Source organism: Cnephaeus nilssonii (genome assembly GCF_951640355.1).
Source record: "Cnephaeus nilssonii genome assembly, chromosome: 15".
In the NCBI taxonomy this organism is placed as follows: Eukaryota; Metazoa; Chordata; class Mammalia; order Chiroptera; family Vespertilionidae; genus Cnephaeus; species Cnephaeus nilssonii.
In genome coordinates, this window is record NC_137086.1 from 4,184,862 (window position 1) to 4,198,061 (window position 13,200).

A 13,200-nucleotide genomic window follows, 5' to 3' on the forward strand; every position below is an offset into this window, starting at 1 on the left:
TCTGGCCCTGCCAAGGCATTAGCAGTGAGTTCATTAAATATTTGACCAAATAGGGTAGGCTAATTTTTAAGTTGAGAATTTTGTTACAAATATCCAAATGGCCCTTGGCAGAAAAAAGGTTCCCCATCTCTGGTTTAGAGGGTGGTGGCTTAGGTCTACAGAAGGGTCCGACAAAAGGGGCCACACTCAACTGGGCATCAGGGACCATCTTTGCCACCCCCTCCCCACTGGTGACCCCAGGAGGAGCCAGAGATGAGCTTTACCAAGAGAGTGACTCCTATTAGATGATGTTCGAAGTCTGTGAACATTTGTTCTTGTCCCCAAAGATGTTTGCTCTTCCAAGCACCAAAGAGAACTGGACATCAGTAAGCAGCAGGTTCCTCTCTGTGGCAAAGACAAAGGAAGGGTCCCTGCTCCTTTCAGCCACTCGCCTCCCGTTCAGTTTTCTCGGGAAAGGGCACTGGCAGAACGCCAGCACAGATGGTGCACGTGAACAGCGTGGGGATGTCAGGGACTCGGTGACAAGGAAGGAGGAGAAGATCATTTGCAACTATCATTATTGGCAGCACCATCCATATGTGGTCCAAACAAAAAGCATTCTGTGTGGCACAGATCTTTGTGTTTCGTCTGGTATGTTGTCTGGTGTGTGTGTTTTTGTGTAGAGTCTGCTGATGTGCAGTTTTGTAACGTGTGTGTTTGTGTGTACTTGTGTAGGGTGTGCTGTTTGTGTGGTGTGTACTTGTGTAATTTCTGGGGGGCGGGAGGGGTGTCATGTGACCAGCCTGCACAGAAGCCCTTGCTCAGCCTGGCCACGTCCTTGGCAGCTGCATCTCAGGTCTCAGCATGGATGGCATTGCCTCTGAGGACCTTCCTGCCACTATAGCCCCATCCTCAGCCCTTCACTTTCCTGGTGCACGAATCAACCATGTGAGGTTCTTGCAGACTCTGACCCAGCAGGTCTGGAGTGGGACCTGAAATTCACCTTTCTACTCAGGTCCCAGGTGGTGTGATGCTGCAGGTTGGTAGGCTGCAACTCTGGCTAAATAATAGCATCGCCGAGAGAGCTTCTCAAAACTGCCAATACCTGTGCCCTGCACTGAAAATTATTAAAATCAAAATAGTTGGGGATGGAACAGAGTGCAGAATCTCAAAGGGAAGGTGGGGGAGGGTGGGTAGCTGGGAGGTAATCAACCAAGGCTCTTGTATGCATGTATGCATGGCCCATGGACACAGACAATGGGGTGGTGAGGGCCTCGGGTGGGGGGCGGGGGCAGGCTGGAGGGGGCCAAAGAGGGGGAAAAGGGGGACGTATGTAATACTTTCAATAATAAAGAATTATTAAAATAAATTTACAAAATAAAAACAGTTGGGGAGCATAGACATTGATCATTTGAAACGGCCTTCAGTGATTCTAATGTGCAACCAGAGCTGAGATGCTAAGTCTCAAGCCACCGCTCCTGACTGCAGGAAAAGGGGACGCAGAGCGAGCAAGTGACCTGCGCCAGATCACTCATTTCACGAGAGAGCCTTCCCACGGGGTCACAGCCTCTCGTGCAGGGATCTTGGAAAGTTCCTCAAAAACAATGGCAGGAGGCTGCAAATAGTGTCTGGGGTATTTTCCTGGGAACGGTTTTGGGTGCTATTCTGGGAGTTTATTCTCATATGCGTGTACTAACCTTTGATCTTCTTGATTAGTGAGTGAAGAAAAGACCCCTGAACTCCCCTTCCCATTCTGTCAGCTGCAAGATCCTATAACAAAGTGTGTTGAGAGCTTAATAGGAAAAACTGGCAATGTGTTGCAATTATGCTTGGCTGGCTAGAAATTGAATTCCGCAAATGCAAATCATTTAAAATTTAAAGACGTCGGTGGCTGGGGTTTTCACTTAGGAAAATAAAAGGGAAAACGTGTCCCTTGGACTGTGTTTTCTCATCTCAGAGGCAGTATGGCCTTGAGGGGAACCACTGGACTGAGCTCTACTTGGGGCCTCTGTGACTCATTGTGTGACCTTGAGCAAGTGACAGAAGTTTTGAGCCTCAGTTCTCTCAGCAGTGAAATAAAGAGGTGGAATTAGATGACCGCTAGCCCTCCTGCTCAGAAAAGCTACAGTTCTAATTAAAAAATAACTGGGGGGTGTGAGGGGTCAGGAACTGGGAAAAAAAAATCCAGCAAATCAATGAATTAAAATGTAAGCAGAAAAGACAGTGAGAACGAAAAACTTTGATTCTGGCAAATAGGTACTGCTAGTTACTTTTCCAATATCTAAGTTCTCTTTCTTCCTTCTGATCAGAACTCCAGTTATGTTTGAGGGAGCAATGGGTTAAGGTAAAAATTACATTTCCCAGACTCTCTTGCAGCTAAGATGGACCATGAGACACAATTCTGGCCAATGAGACATCAGTCAAAGTCACTGGAAATATTCTGGGAAAGTTTTGCTTTCCCAGTGTAGATGGGATCTCTTTCTCCTTTTAGCTTTTTACTCCTTCTTCCTGCATGAAGCATATTTGTAAATTTCCAATCCATGTTATCCACAAGTGCTTTCAAGTAGTATTACCTACTAGTGCATATAAACAACTAGGAAACATACAACTAAATTGTTACCAGCAAGACCACTGTGACACTGCTTATAGTGATCACCCAGCAAAATCTCGAAGCCAGCTAATTCATCAATAATCATTATCTCACTGATTCACCTAAGGACAAGTTTGTTGAATTATTATTGATTTACTAAAGAAAAAGGTTTTTATTTCTCAATGACTATAAAATGTATATCTATTCTGTTTCCTTTAACAATAGCTACTGTTAAGGATACTTATGCTTTGCAATTTTTTGTATTTTGAATTTTGCCTGTCTGGCAGGCCACAGATGTTGAATATACATAAAGGATGGGTTTGTTTCACTCAGTGTATTTTCAATCCAGATTACTGCCATTTCTATTTGGTTGATTCACTGGCTTGTTTTTATGATTGAGAGAAAAGGGATGGTACTTGGGTAGTGCACCAAGAAGTGGAATATTTCACTCGTTTATCTACACAGATCACACATCCAGCAAATCAGTACACTCACACACCTCATAACACTCAAGCCCATATCCACACAGACCTGACCTGCTTAGTCAGGCTGGCGAATGTATATGATAACACTGTAGACCTTGCATAAGGAATAGATGATACAGAAATCACACAGTACCAATGGAAACGGTGATGGAGACACAACATGTTAGTGTCCTATCTTGATAAGTGGGCATCATTTGAGATGAGAAACAGAGTTGCAATATGCTACACAATGAGTAACTTGCCTAAACTCTCTAAGAATAAAGAAGAGCCTCTGTGTCTTATGGGCATGGATGTATGTGTATCTGAGTGATACATGCATGGCAAGGTGAGTGTGCAAAGGCACTTGTGCAAAATCCTTCCCCAGGACAAAATCCTGGTGCACTCTGTGAAAATCCATCCTTTTTCTCCTACTCAAGAGAGTAACTCCATGGACTGAGGAAGGTAGGAAAGGCAGAAGATTGAATTTAAAATGTACTTGGGGACAGAGTCCACACATTCATCATAACCCTTGACATTCATGTTGTACATTACTCTGAAATTCAAAATTGACAAAACATAATACCAAAAATGCACAGAATGTTGGGCCAGCCTCAGTGAAACACATATACTTGCCATAAACTTTCTAAGTGAATAAAAAGTTTGGGGGTTTTTTGGAGGGGATGATTAACTACGTGTTGGGGTAATAGGTCCTTCAGCAACTGGTTCCATTGATCATCGGCTGCCTTAGAACTGGAATTGGGCCACTGGTCATGCCAAGGTAACTAGTAAACTATTCGGTAAAGTACTCTGGGGCTGATTGTCAGTGACATCGCCCAGGGCTATATCCTGAGATTAGCATTACAAGCATTTAGGTTATTTTTAAGCATTATAGACATTTTATTATAACGATGGTGTTATTTTTTAAAAGACTGTTCATTAATGAACTCAGTTCCATTGTCTCATGGGTCTGGTGTGGAGGCTTCCAGCTGACTGATATTACCTTGTGATCCTAATATGAACAATACTCCTAAATTACATTGAAAACTCCTAACTAGAAGAGAAAAAAAAAAGTTCTCCCCTTTCATTGTTCGGATCCTGCGGGCGATCTGTGTGCTCCACACCATTCCGGTCCCACACAACCTCCACTGGAAATGTCATTTTCCTTTAAAAGGCAGTGAATCACAAGAGAAATAATTTTGTGTCTAGCTGTAATTGTTTCAAGTTCTTACTTAATGGAGAGTTGTCATCAAGGACATTTATTTAAAAATGATCTTTGAAATGCTAGGCACTGTTACTTATTTCAGAGCGCCCCTGAAGGTGTTCTGCCTTGGGTGTGTGTGTGTGTGTGCCTATGTGCGTGCATGGAGAGCACAGTGGTAAATCACACTCTTTCTGATAGGAAGATAACATCATAGTTGATTCCAAACGGAAATGAACCTCTGATGGTCAAAAAATGAAGCTCCCATTCCTCTCACTTCCAGCTTTACCCCTTTGGTCACCTTACTAGTTGTAGCCCCTCTGGGACTCCTGTTTGAAATTTACACCCCTTCTCTCATCACTTTAACGTCAAGGAGATTGCCAGTGCTTAGCCACACCTCTATTCATCCTCCAGTGTTTCAACCACCCTCTACATTAGGTCTTCCCCCTTTTTAATTTATTTATTTTTATATTAAACTAGAGGCCTGGTGCACAAAATTCGTGCACGGGGGTGTGTGTCCCTCAGCCCAACCTGCACCCTCTCCAATCTGGGACCCCTCGAGTGATGCCCAGTAGGATCGGGCCTAAATGGGCAGTCAGACATCCCTTTCACAATCCAGGACTGCTGGCTCCCAACTGCTCACCTGCCTGCCTTCCTGATTGCCCCTAACCACTTCTGCCTGCCAGCCTGATCACCCCCTAACCTCTCCCCTGCCAACCTGATTGATGCCTAACTGCTCCCCTGCCAGCCTGTTTGCCCCTAATTGCCCTCCCCTGTAGGCCTGGTCACCCCTAATTGCCCTCCCCTGCAGGCCTGGTCCCCCCCAACTGCTCTACCCTGCAGGCCTGGTTCCCCTCCAACTGCCCTTCCCTGCAGGGCCAGTCACCCCCAACTTCCCTCCTCTACCAGCCTGATCACCCCTAACTGCCCTTCCCTGCAGGCTTGATCACCCCCAACTGCCCTCCCTTGCAGGCCTGATCCCTCCCAACTATCCTCCCCTGCTGTCCTGATCACCCACAACTTCCCTCCCTGGCAGACCTGGTCTCTCCCAACTGCCCTCCCCTGCTGGCCATCTGTGGCAGCCATCTTGCATCCACATGGGGGCAGCCATCTTTGACCACATGATGGCAGCCATCTTGTGTGTTAGAGTGATGGTCAATTTGAATTACTCTTTTATTAGATAGATGTATTGGGGTGACATTGGTTAATGTCATATAGCTTCCAGGTGTGGGTTTCTATGCTACCAGAGGCCGTAGAGAACATGTTAAGAATTTGACCCCAAAGGCAAGGGAAGTAAAGGCAAAAATACATGAATGGGAGTATATCAAACAGAAAGGCTTCTGCACAGCCAAAGAAACTGCCAACAAAGCAAAGAGGCGGCCGACCAAACGGGAGGTCTTACCCCCACAGTCCTCGGGTTTATCTAATATTAAAATCCAAAGCTGTCACCGCCCCCCTTAACCACTTCTGACAAATCCCATCTCCGACAGGGTGGAGGGCAGACCCTACCCTGGGCCCGCCCCGCCCCGCTGGCCTCCCCCGGACTAACTCCTTCTCTAGGTTGGCGGGGCAGTGGTGTTCGATACCCGCTCCCCCCGCAGAAAGGCCTCTGATGCTGTCCTCTCCCAGGCCACTCCATTGGCGTTTTCCTCCACCTGGGCAACTCCCCTGAACCACGATTCAGATTTATAACCCACCCACAGCTGTGCGGGGAAGAAAGAGGAGGGGAACGCCGGAGTCATCGCCTGCAACAGGGAATGGTCTGGAATCACTGATCCCCTGGGGAGGGGAAAGGGGCTGGGGGACTGGAGAAGCATATGCCACCAGATAGCTAGTTCCAAGAACGCTCACAGCTATGACCCCAGCCTTTAATACATAGGCGTGTGTTATTCTTTCAGTAAATCCCGGTGGTATTAAAGTTTCGGGTGATGAATGGCTGTAATGACAGCGTCTCTGAATGCCCCTTGTCATTTTTACTACTTTCCCACTCAAAGAAGTGCCGGTCGGGTTATTATTTTGCAGTTAACACACCCTCAGATACGAAAGGCTCCTGAAACCCAGGCCTCCTTCTCAAGAACATTCTCATAATTTAGACACGAGCTGTTTTTTATTAACTACAGAAAGGTACAGGATTTATATGCCTCATAAAAGCCATCCCAGGTGAGCGCGCTGTGAGTCTGACCTGCCGCTGCCCTCCTCCTGCTCCCATCGCAGAGGCTGGCTCCCACGGCCGAGCCCACCAAAGGCGACGGGGTGACTCAGATGTCTTTAAAGCCTCTTTGGAAAGCGGAAGTGCATCCTCTTAGGTACCTAACTGGCGACTGTCTAAGCAGGAAACCAAGGCTGTCAGCTCCCTCCCCGGCCCATGAGGCACCCAAGGAGAGCCAGCCAGCCCTGCACGCCCAAGGAAAAGGGGGCTGTTCTTCAGCTAAAGACGTTCTTCTCCCCGCAGCATCTCAACAGCGTACGGCTTAGAGATGATGGAGATGCACAGCTGGAAGGTCAAGTCAAACTGCCCCTGAGGGGACAGAAGGCGCAGTGAGAAAGCATGAGCCCATCCTGTCCTCGGACGTGGCTGGGAAAGGCTCTGACCCCACAAACATCTCTCCACCAAGACCCATTCCAGACACCTGATATGGACCTCCGATGCCCTTCTGGAGGGAGAGTTTCTAGTGCCCTGGAGTCCCTGGGGGTCCATTCCATGAGATAATGGGTGGGAGACCACTTGGTTATTTTAAGATTTTTTTTTTAAACCTCGGGTACAGAGGGTGGTAAATGTTCATTGTAAATGATACACGATTAGATGAACCAAGATGAAGTTGTTGTCATAATGAGAAGAGTGTCTCTGCTCCCCACTGCCCCCCAAGGAGTTCTGGAGGTGAGAAAATATGTCATCAGACCTCTCCCCGCCCCTCAGAGAGGAGGCCCACACTGAGAACTTGGTCTGGCCCAAGGAAAAGATGAAACTATAAATTGAAAGCAGCCTCCTCGTCTTTGCATAGCTAACTGGAGGTGCCGAGATCAATGAGAGCCCTCTGGAATGACACAGTTATGAACCACCTATCATATGTCCGAGTGGGTCCCTTGCCATGGAACAATGCATGACGGGAAAGGGAGAAATTGAGAAGGGGAAGGAACGCTGTTTCCCAATGTAAAACGCCATCCCCCTTGGGCCCAGGAGGAATCCTGGCAGCCTGCATACACTGTGGAAAACTGTTGGCCTGTATTGATTTAGTCTGTATTGTCTCGGAGATTTATTATCTGCTTATCTGCCCTGGAGGCAACATAGGCACATGCATGGGTGGAGGGGCCTGGTGGGGAGGGGTTTAGCCCAAGGTTTATCCACATGGGAGCCAAGGCCCGGGAAGAATGAGGGCAGGGCTAGTTTTTCCTTCTGGCAGGGAGATGTGACGTGTGAGCCACCTTGGGAGTCCATCACCTACTTGAACTGTTCTAAGATGCCCCATACACATTGGTCTTGTGAGAACAATTCGGTCTTTAGGGAATGGATATTGTTGTGCATAACTGTGGCTGCTGTTTGCCAAGGTGGGGGAAGAGGCTGGATCTAGAGTGAGACCAATCCCTGAAGGTGGATGTGGGTTTCCTTAGCAGGAGACTGAAACCCACTCCCTGAAGGATGAAGGAAGTGCCTATGGCTCTCACATATCCAGCCATGTCAGGACCCCTGTAAGTGACACGGTTTACTTCTGTCCCTTGGTTGCTGAAAACAATATTTTTAGCATCTAATATTAAGAGTCTTACTCTCAATGCTGTAATTCCCTTTCATTACCCTCAAACCTTAGTAAAAATTCTTAGACAATACAACCGAATTATATTAGTAGAGTTATATAAAATTATGGGCCCAGGCAGTAGGGGTGGCCTACACAACACGAGGCTAGTGTGATAACAACACCAACCATGGAAAGACAACAATGGCCCAGAGTTCCAGTCCCTGAGCAGCTGAGAGTGAGCACAGGTTCAAAGTGACAAGAGCGAGATGAATTTATCTGTCCACAAAGTAGCAGCTGCCTCACGGACAATTCCTGAGCAGATACTGGGAAATCCCCTCTTTTCACAAATATTCTAGTGGAAGTTTCCCCTTCTTTACATGATTACTACTTATTATGGTTCTAATTATCGTTAAATGGTTCCATAAATATTTATGGAATTGAACAAATGGAATAATTCATTCACTGTACAAATATTTACTGTGTGCTGACTCTGGGCATACACAACACTTTCCCAAAAGTGTGTACTCTATCCTCATATCTGCACACTCAAGCATGCATATACCCATACCCACCCATGTAGAAGTATGTATGTCTCTATTCACACATACACACATGTACACATAGGCACCTAATGTTCACATATATACATACTAGAGACCAGTGCACAAAATTTGTGCATGGGTAGGGTCCCTAGTGGCTTCTGCGCCGCCCCTTGGTGGTCAGCACACGTCATAGTGAGTGATCAAACTCTCCACTGGTCAAACTCCCAAGTGGACACTTCGCATATTAGGCTTTTATATATATAAGATGGAATACACAGAAGGACACACTCCATGTACTTGCAAGTTCAGACACTAGCTGCAGTGTTGATGATACAAGACCCCAGATGTTAGCCCAGGCAGAGGCAGAACCTCATGATTTCCTCAATGCTGCCTCCCTCCAGTTCTCTGCTCTGACTGCAGGAATCCTGGCAAAGCAATGGCCCTAGTTGCCCCTTTACAAATAGAGCTTCGTCCTTAGGGGACTTTTACCCCTGAATAGTCAGGAACCATTTTTCAAATACCTGGTCTAACGCTAAAGATTGCTAGGTTGGTCCCAGTCCCTGTGAGACATCCATTACTTCCTCTCCCTGCTGCTTTCACTCTGTTCCATGTTGCCCATCACCTGGCCAGCTGTTGGGGTACACACAGGTGTGTCTGGCTCAGAGGGCCGTTAAGGCACCACCAGAACCAAAAGGAGATGGGATTTCAAGAGGGAAGACACAGATAAAGGCAGGTAAAGACTCCTATGGAAGAGTGAAAGGGAGATAGAAATAGTGCATGAACAATAAGATAAATTGTCAATGGAGGTGATGGAATGGAGGCAGGATTAAAATATGGAACGAGTCAAATATGAAGGCTCGGAATCAAGTTGGTAAATGTTGAGAAGGCAACAGGGGTGTTCCTTATGCTCAAAACCTGCTGTGTCTTTCCAAGGTAGGGACAGGTCCTTGGGAACTTCAATGAGCAGACCCAGCATTAAATAAAAACAAAAAGTAAATGGCAATTGAAAAATGTACACAAAAACACAAATTAAAAATAAACATTAGAAAGAAATTAAAATATACAGTGTCGTCAACAGGCTTCCTGTCTCTTTTGTGCAGATAGTGAACAGCTAGCAGACTGGTTGGGTGTTTGTCTGAAATACTCTTTTTCTTTAGGGTTAGGGTTTGCACGGGCCAGTGTTTGCACATACTTGTGCACTAGAAGAACTTGATAAGTGTGAAACCAGAACAATCAACCAGAAATAGAAAGGATGCGGTTTCTGACAGGGAAGAACAAATGACAAAATCGGGGCATTCTCTTGCAAAATACAAAACTGAATACATTACATCGCTGTGTCCTTTATTCAGTGTTTGTTCTATTTGTGGGAACAGCAATATTTTACCTGAGACACTTTTATAGGTATGGCCTAATTGTTTCTGCTCAGCTTCTCAATATTTGGGGAGTTTCCACAATGATAAAATTATTCTTTATTTCTTTGACTCATCCTTTTTTTTGTAGAGTGAAAATACTGGTGATTCTACTGAGGTTATAAATATGATCAATGATGTTATACATACGATAGTGATTAAATAAATTGTTGTATTACCTTTAAATGGTCTGTATTCATTATTATCTGTTTAGCAAATAAAATACTTATTTGAATTTAATATTTTTAAGAAATAAAGATGAGCATTTTTATCAATGTGGCTTAGTTTAAGACTTCTTTTTTTCTTACCTCTCAAGAGACTTTTGAAAGGACTTACTATCCATTACCAAATGGCTGAGCCCTAACCATTTGACTCAGTCAGCATAGCTATGTAACAACTATTTATTGGTTTCAGAAAATGTTAGAGGCTGTTGTAAATAATTTTCATATTAAAAGAGAAATATCTCAGGATTATTCTCTACTCATTTATTCAAAATATGTTTAAAGTGTGGTATCATAGAGACCAAGGGAAAAATAATAATTCCATGGTTTATAGAATCAAATACCATAGAGTGTTCAAGTAGGATCAATCTGGAAAAACTATCCAGGATCTAGAAAATAGGAGATTGTTGGTATCATTTCTGTGAGACATTTCAAAGGAATGAAGAGAGTATGATCTAGGTTACAGAAGGTTGATAACAACTGAAGAGAACAATTGCTTTCTGGCTGTATCAGTTAGCATACTCTAGGGTACACTGTGTAACAAGCAGCCCCAAAATGTGAGCGGTTTATTGTAACACATTTATTTCTCACTGATGCCACATGTCTAGCATGGGCCAGTAGGAGAATCTGCTCATTGTACACAGGCACCCCAATCCCCTGCATCTCCATCTCAACAGATCTGTCCATGTCTCCATGTAGGGACAGAAAAGATGGAGTCAAAAATAAAAGGAAGCAGTTAACAGCTTCAACCTGGGAAAGACAACTCTGCTCCTCCTGCATCAACATGAACATGTCCTGCCCTGGTGTGTTGTGCCTGCATCACAGTAGTTACACCGTGCAGCCTTAGATGTATATGTGTGTATCCACCAGAGCAGCAGTCGCCAACCTTTCAGACCTTACGGACCACCAGCGGTCCATGGAACACCGGTTTGTGACTGCTGCACCAGAGCATTAGCCACTCGATTCTATCTCCTTGAGGGTGAGAAGTCTGCAAATCTTCAACTTTTTATCATTCCAGTGCCAGCAAGATGCCTGTCCAACAACATCTGTCTACGTTTATTTCAATGCAAAGTTCTTGTTTTATTTTTTTCCTCATTTCACATAGATTAGGGCCCAGATACAGAGTTGACAGATGGCATCATCTATAACCACCAGACAGCACAGAATTTGGAATGCCAGGGAGAACTGCCTTCCCATAATCAATGGACTGAGTCAAGGCCTCCGTGGGTAACCCTGTGACAGTTGCCTAACTGGCACAGCCCATCCCCATCTTCAAATCCACCCTCCCTCCCAGCCCTATGCCAGCCACCAAGAGTCTTGGTTTCTTGGCCTAGAGGGAAGCAGTCTTTCAATCAGGAATTGTCAATTCTGAAAAGGACTGTAAGCCACAGCTAATCCTTTGGTTCTCAAACTCTCTCTCTCTGAGGAATGCAGAGCTAAAAAGAGATGACCTGCCTTTAAAATCAGATGGGATAACTCTCAAGGAGCTTCCATTACATGTCAAGCAATAAATTAGATACTCTACCCACATTATCACATTATATTCTATAAACCAAACCATGAGGCCTTTCCCCAGTCCTCATGGAAAAAAGAAATGCTACCGAGTACAATTTCTAATTATAACAGTTCCTTGAATGAATTTTCATGAACTTTTAGCTCCTTGCATTGCTTTTCTGCCAGTAGGCAATTTAAAAAAATTAGTTGGTAAATATCACACCTGATATCAAGTGTCTTTGCTCAGGTATGTGGTAGGTAGACCTAGATTGTTTTTATTCTGCTCATATGGCTTCTTATATTTTACCTGATATTCCCATTTGAGATTTGGAAGAATAAAGAAATATAAAATATGTTCTTCTAGAAAAATCTTTCTGGTTGGTATGGAGAAATTACAATAACTTCACTGCATGTGGGAATGGAGAACCCAAACTTCTGTTGCTCTGCTCTCTAAATAACTTTGAGAACAATGCTGTGCTCCCACCTTTCATTTATAGATGAAAATCGTGATGCTTAGGGAGAAAAGACTTACTCTAAGTCACACAGTAATTTAGCATCAGAGGCAAGAGTAGACCTCAGCAAATTCCTTCTCCTGAATCTAAGTCCATTCTTCCCTCTGAAGACACAGAAATGCTTTATTAATGCTAAGGGCCCAGAACTGGGTTCTCTTCATTACTTTTGAGCACTAAAAACCTACTTAGTTATGAATTTAAAAAAAATAGACACCAGGAGGAAAAGGTGGTTAAATAGAATAATTTCTTTCAAATTTCACACTTAGGTTCATAAGGGAAAAAGATGTCCAAATGTCAGAAAATTATTAGTCCCTGGAAGAAACAAACACTGAATAAATCCATGACTTTTGCTATCGTTATTGGTTTTATGTGTAAATGTGGGGTCAAGATCAAGAACCATCATTACCAACTGGTAAGGTGGCGCACTTACCCCAGACCGGTACCCACCACCTGCAGCAGGAACTGCAAGTATAAATAGGTAGGGCCAGGAGTAAGGAGGGAGAGTGAGGGGCCACTTCAGGATGAAGGCCACATCCAAGGCTTTTCTGACTCATCTAAGCCCTTAAACTGGAGTACCTGGCATTCCAGCTCCCATCACTGAGAACAAACATGCATGAACTGAAACATCTAAAGGGAAATAGATAGGATTTCAAACAATCCGGGGGTCAAATCCCAGCTGCATTTCCCAGTTGTGTGAACCTAGGCAAGTGATTTGAACTCTGTGGGTTTCAATCCTTTGTAATTTGGAGACGATAGGAGTTAAATGAGACAGCACACGGAAAGCTTCAGCACTTGCCCAGCTTCAGCACCATCACCATGCACCTTGCCGCCCCTGCTTGAAGTCCTCATGTGCATCTTAAGCACCTAGTCCTCGCCCCAGCTCTTACACTGCTGCTTTGCGAGGTCCTACTTTCCAAGCAACATCCCTCCTTCCAACAAAGATGTCTACCTCAGAACCTCACAGATGCCTCTCTCTGTATTAATTCCTCCCAAGCCGGCCAAAGGTGCAACATGCATTAATATCACAGAAATTGAAAGCTGAGTCAGCAAATCCCAAGTG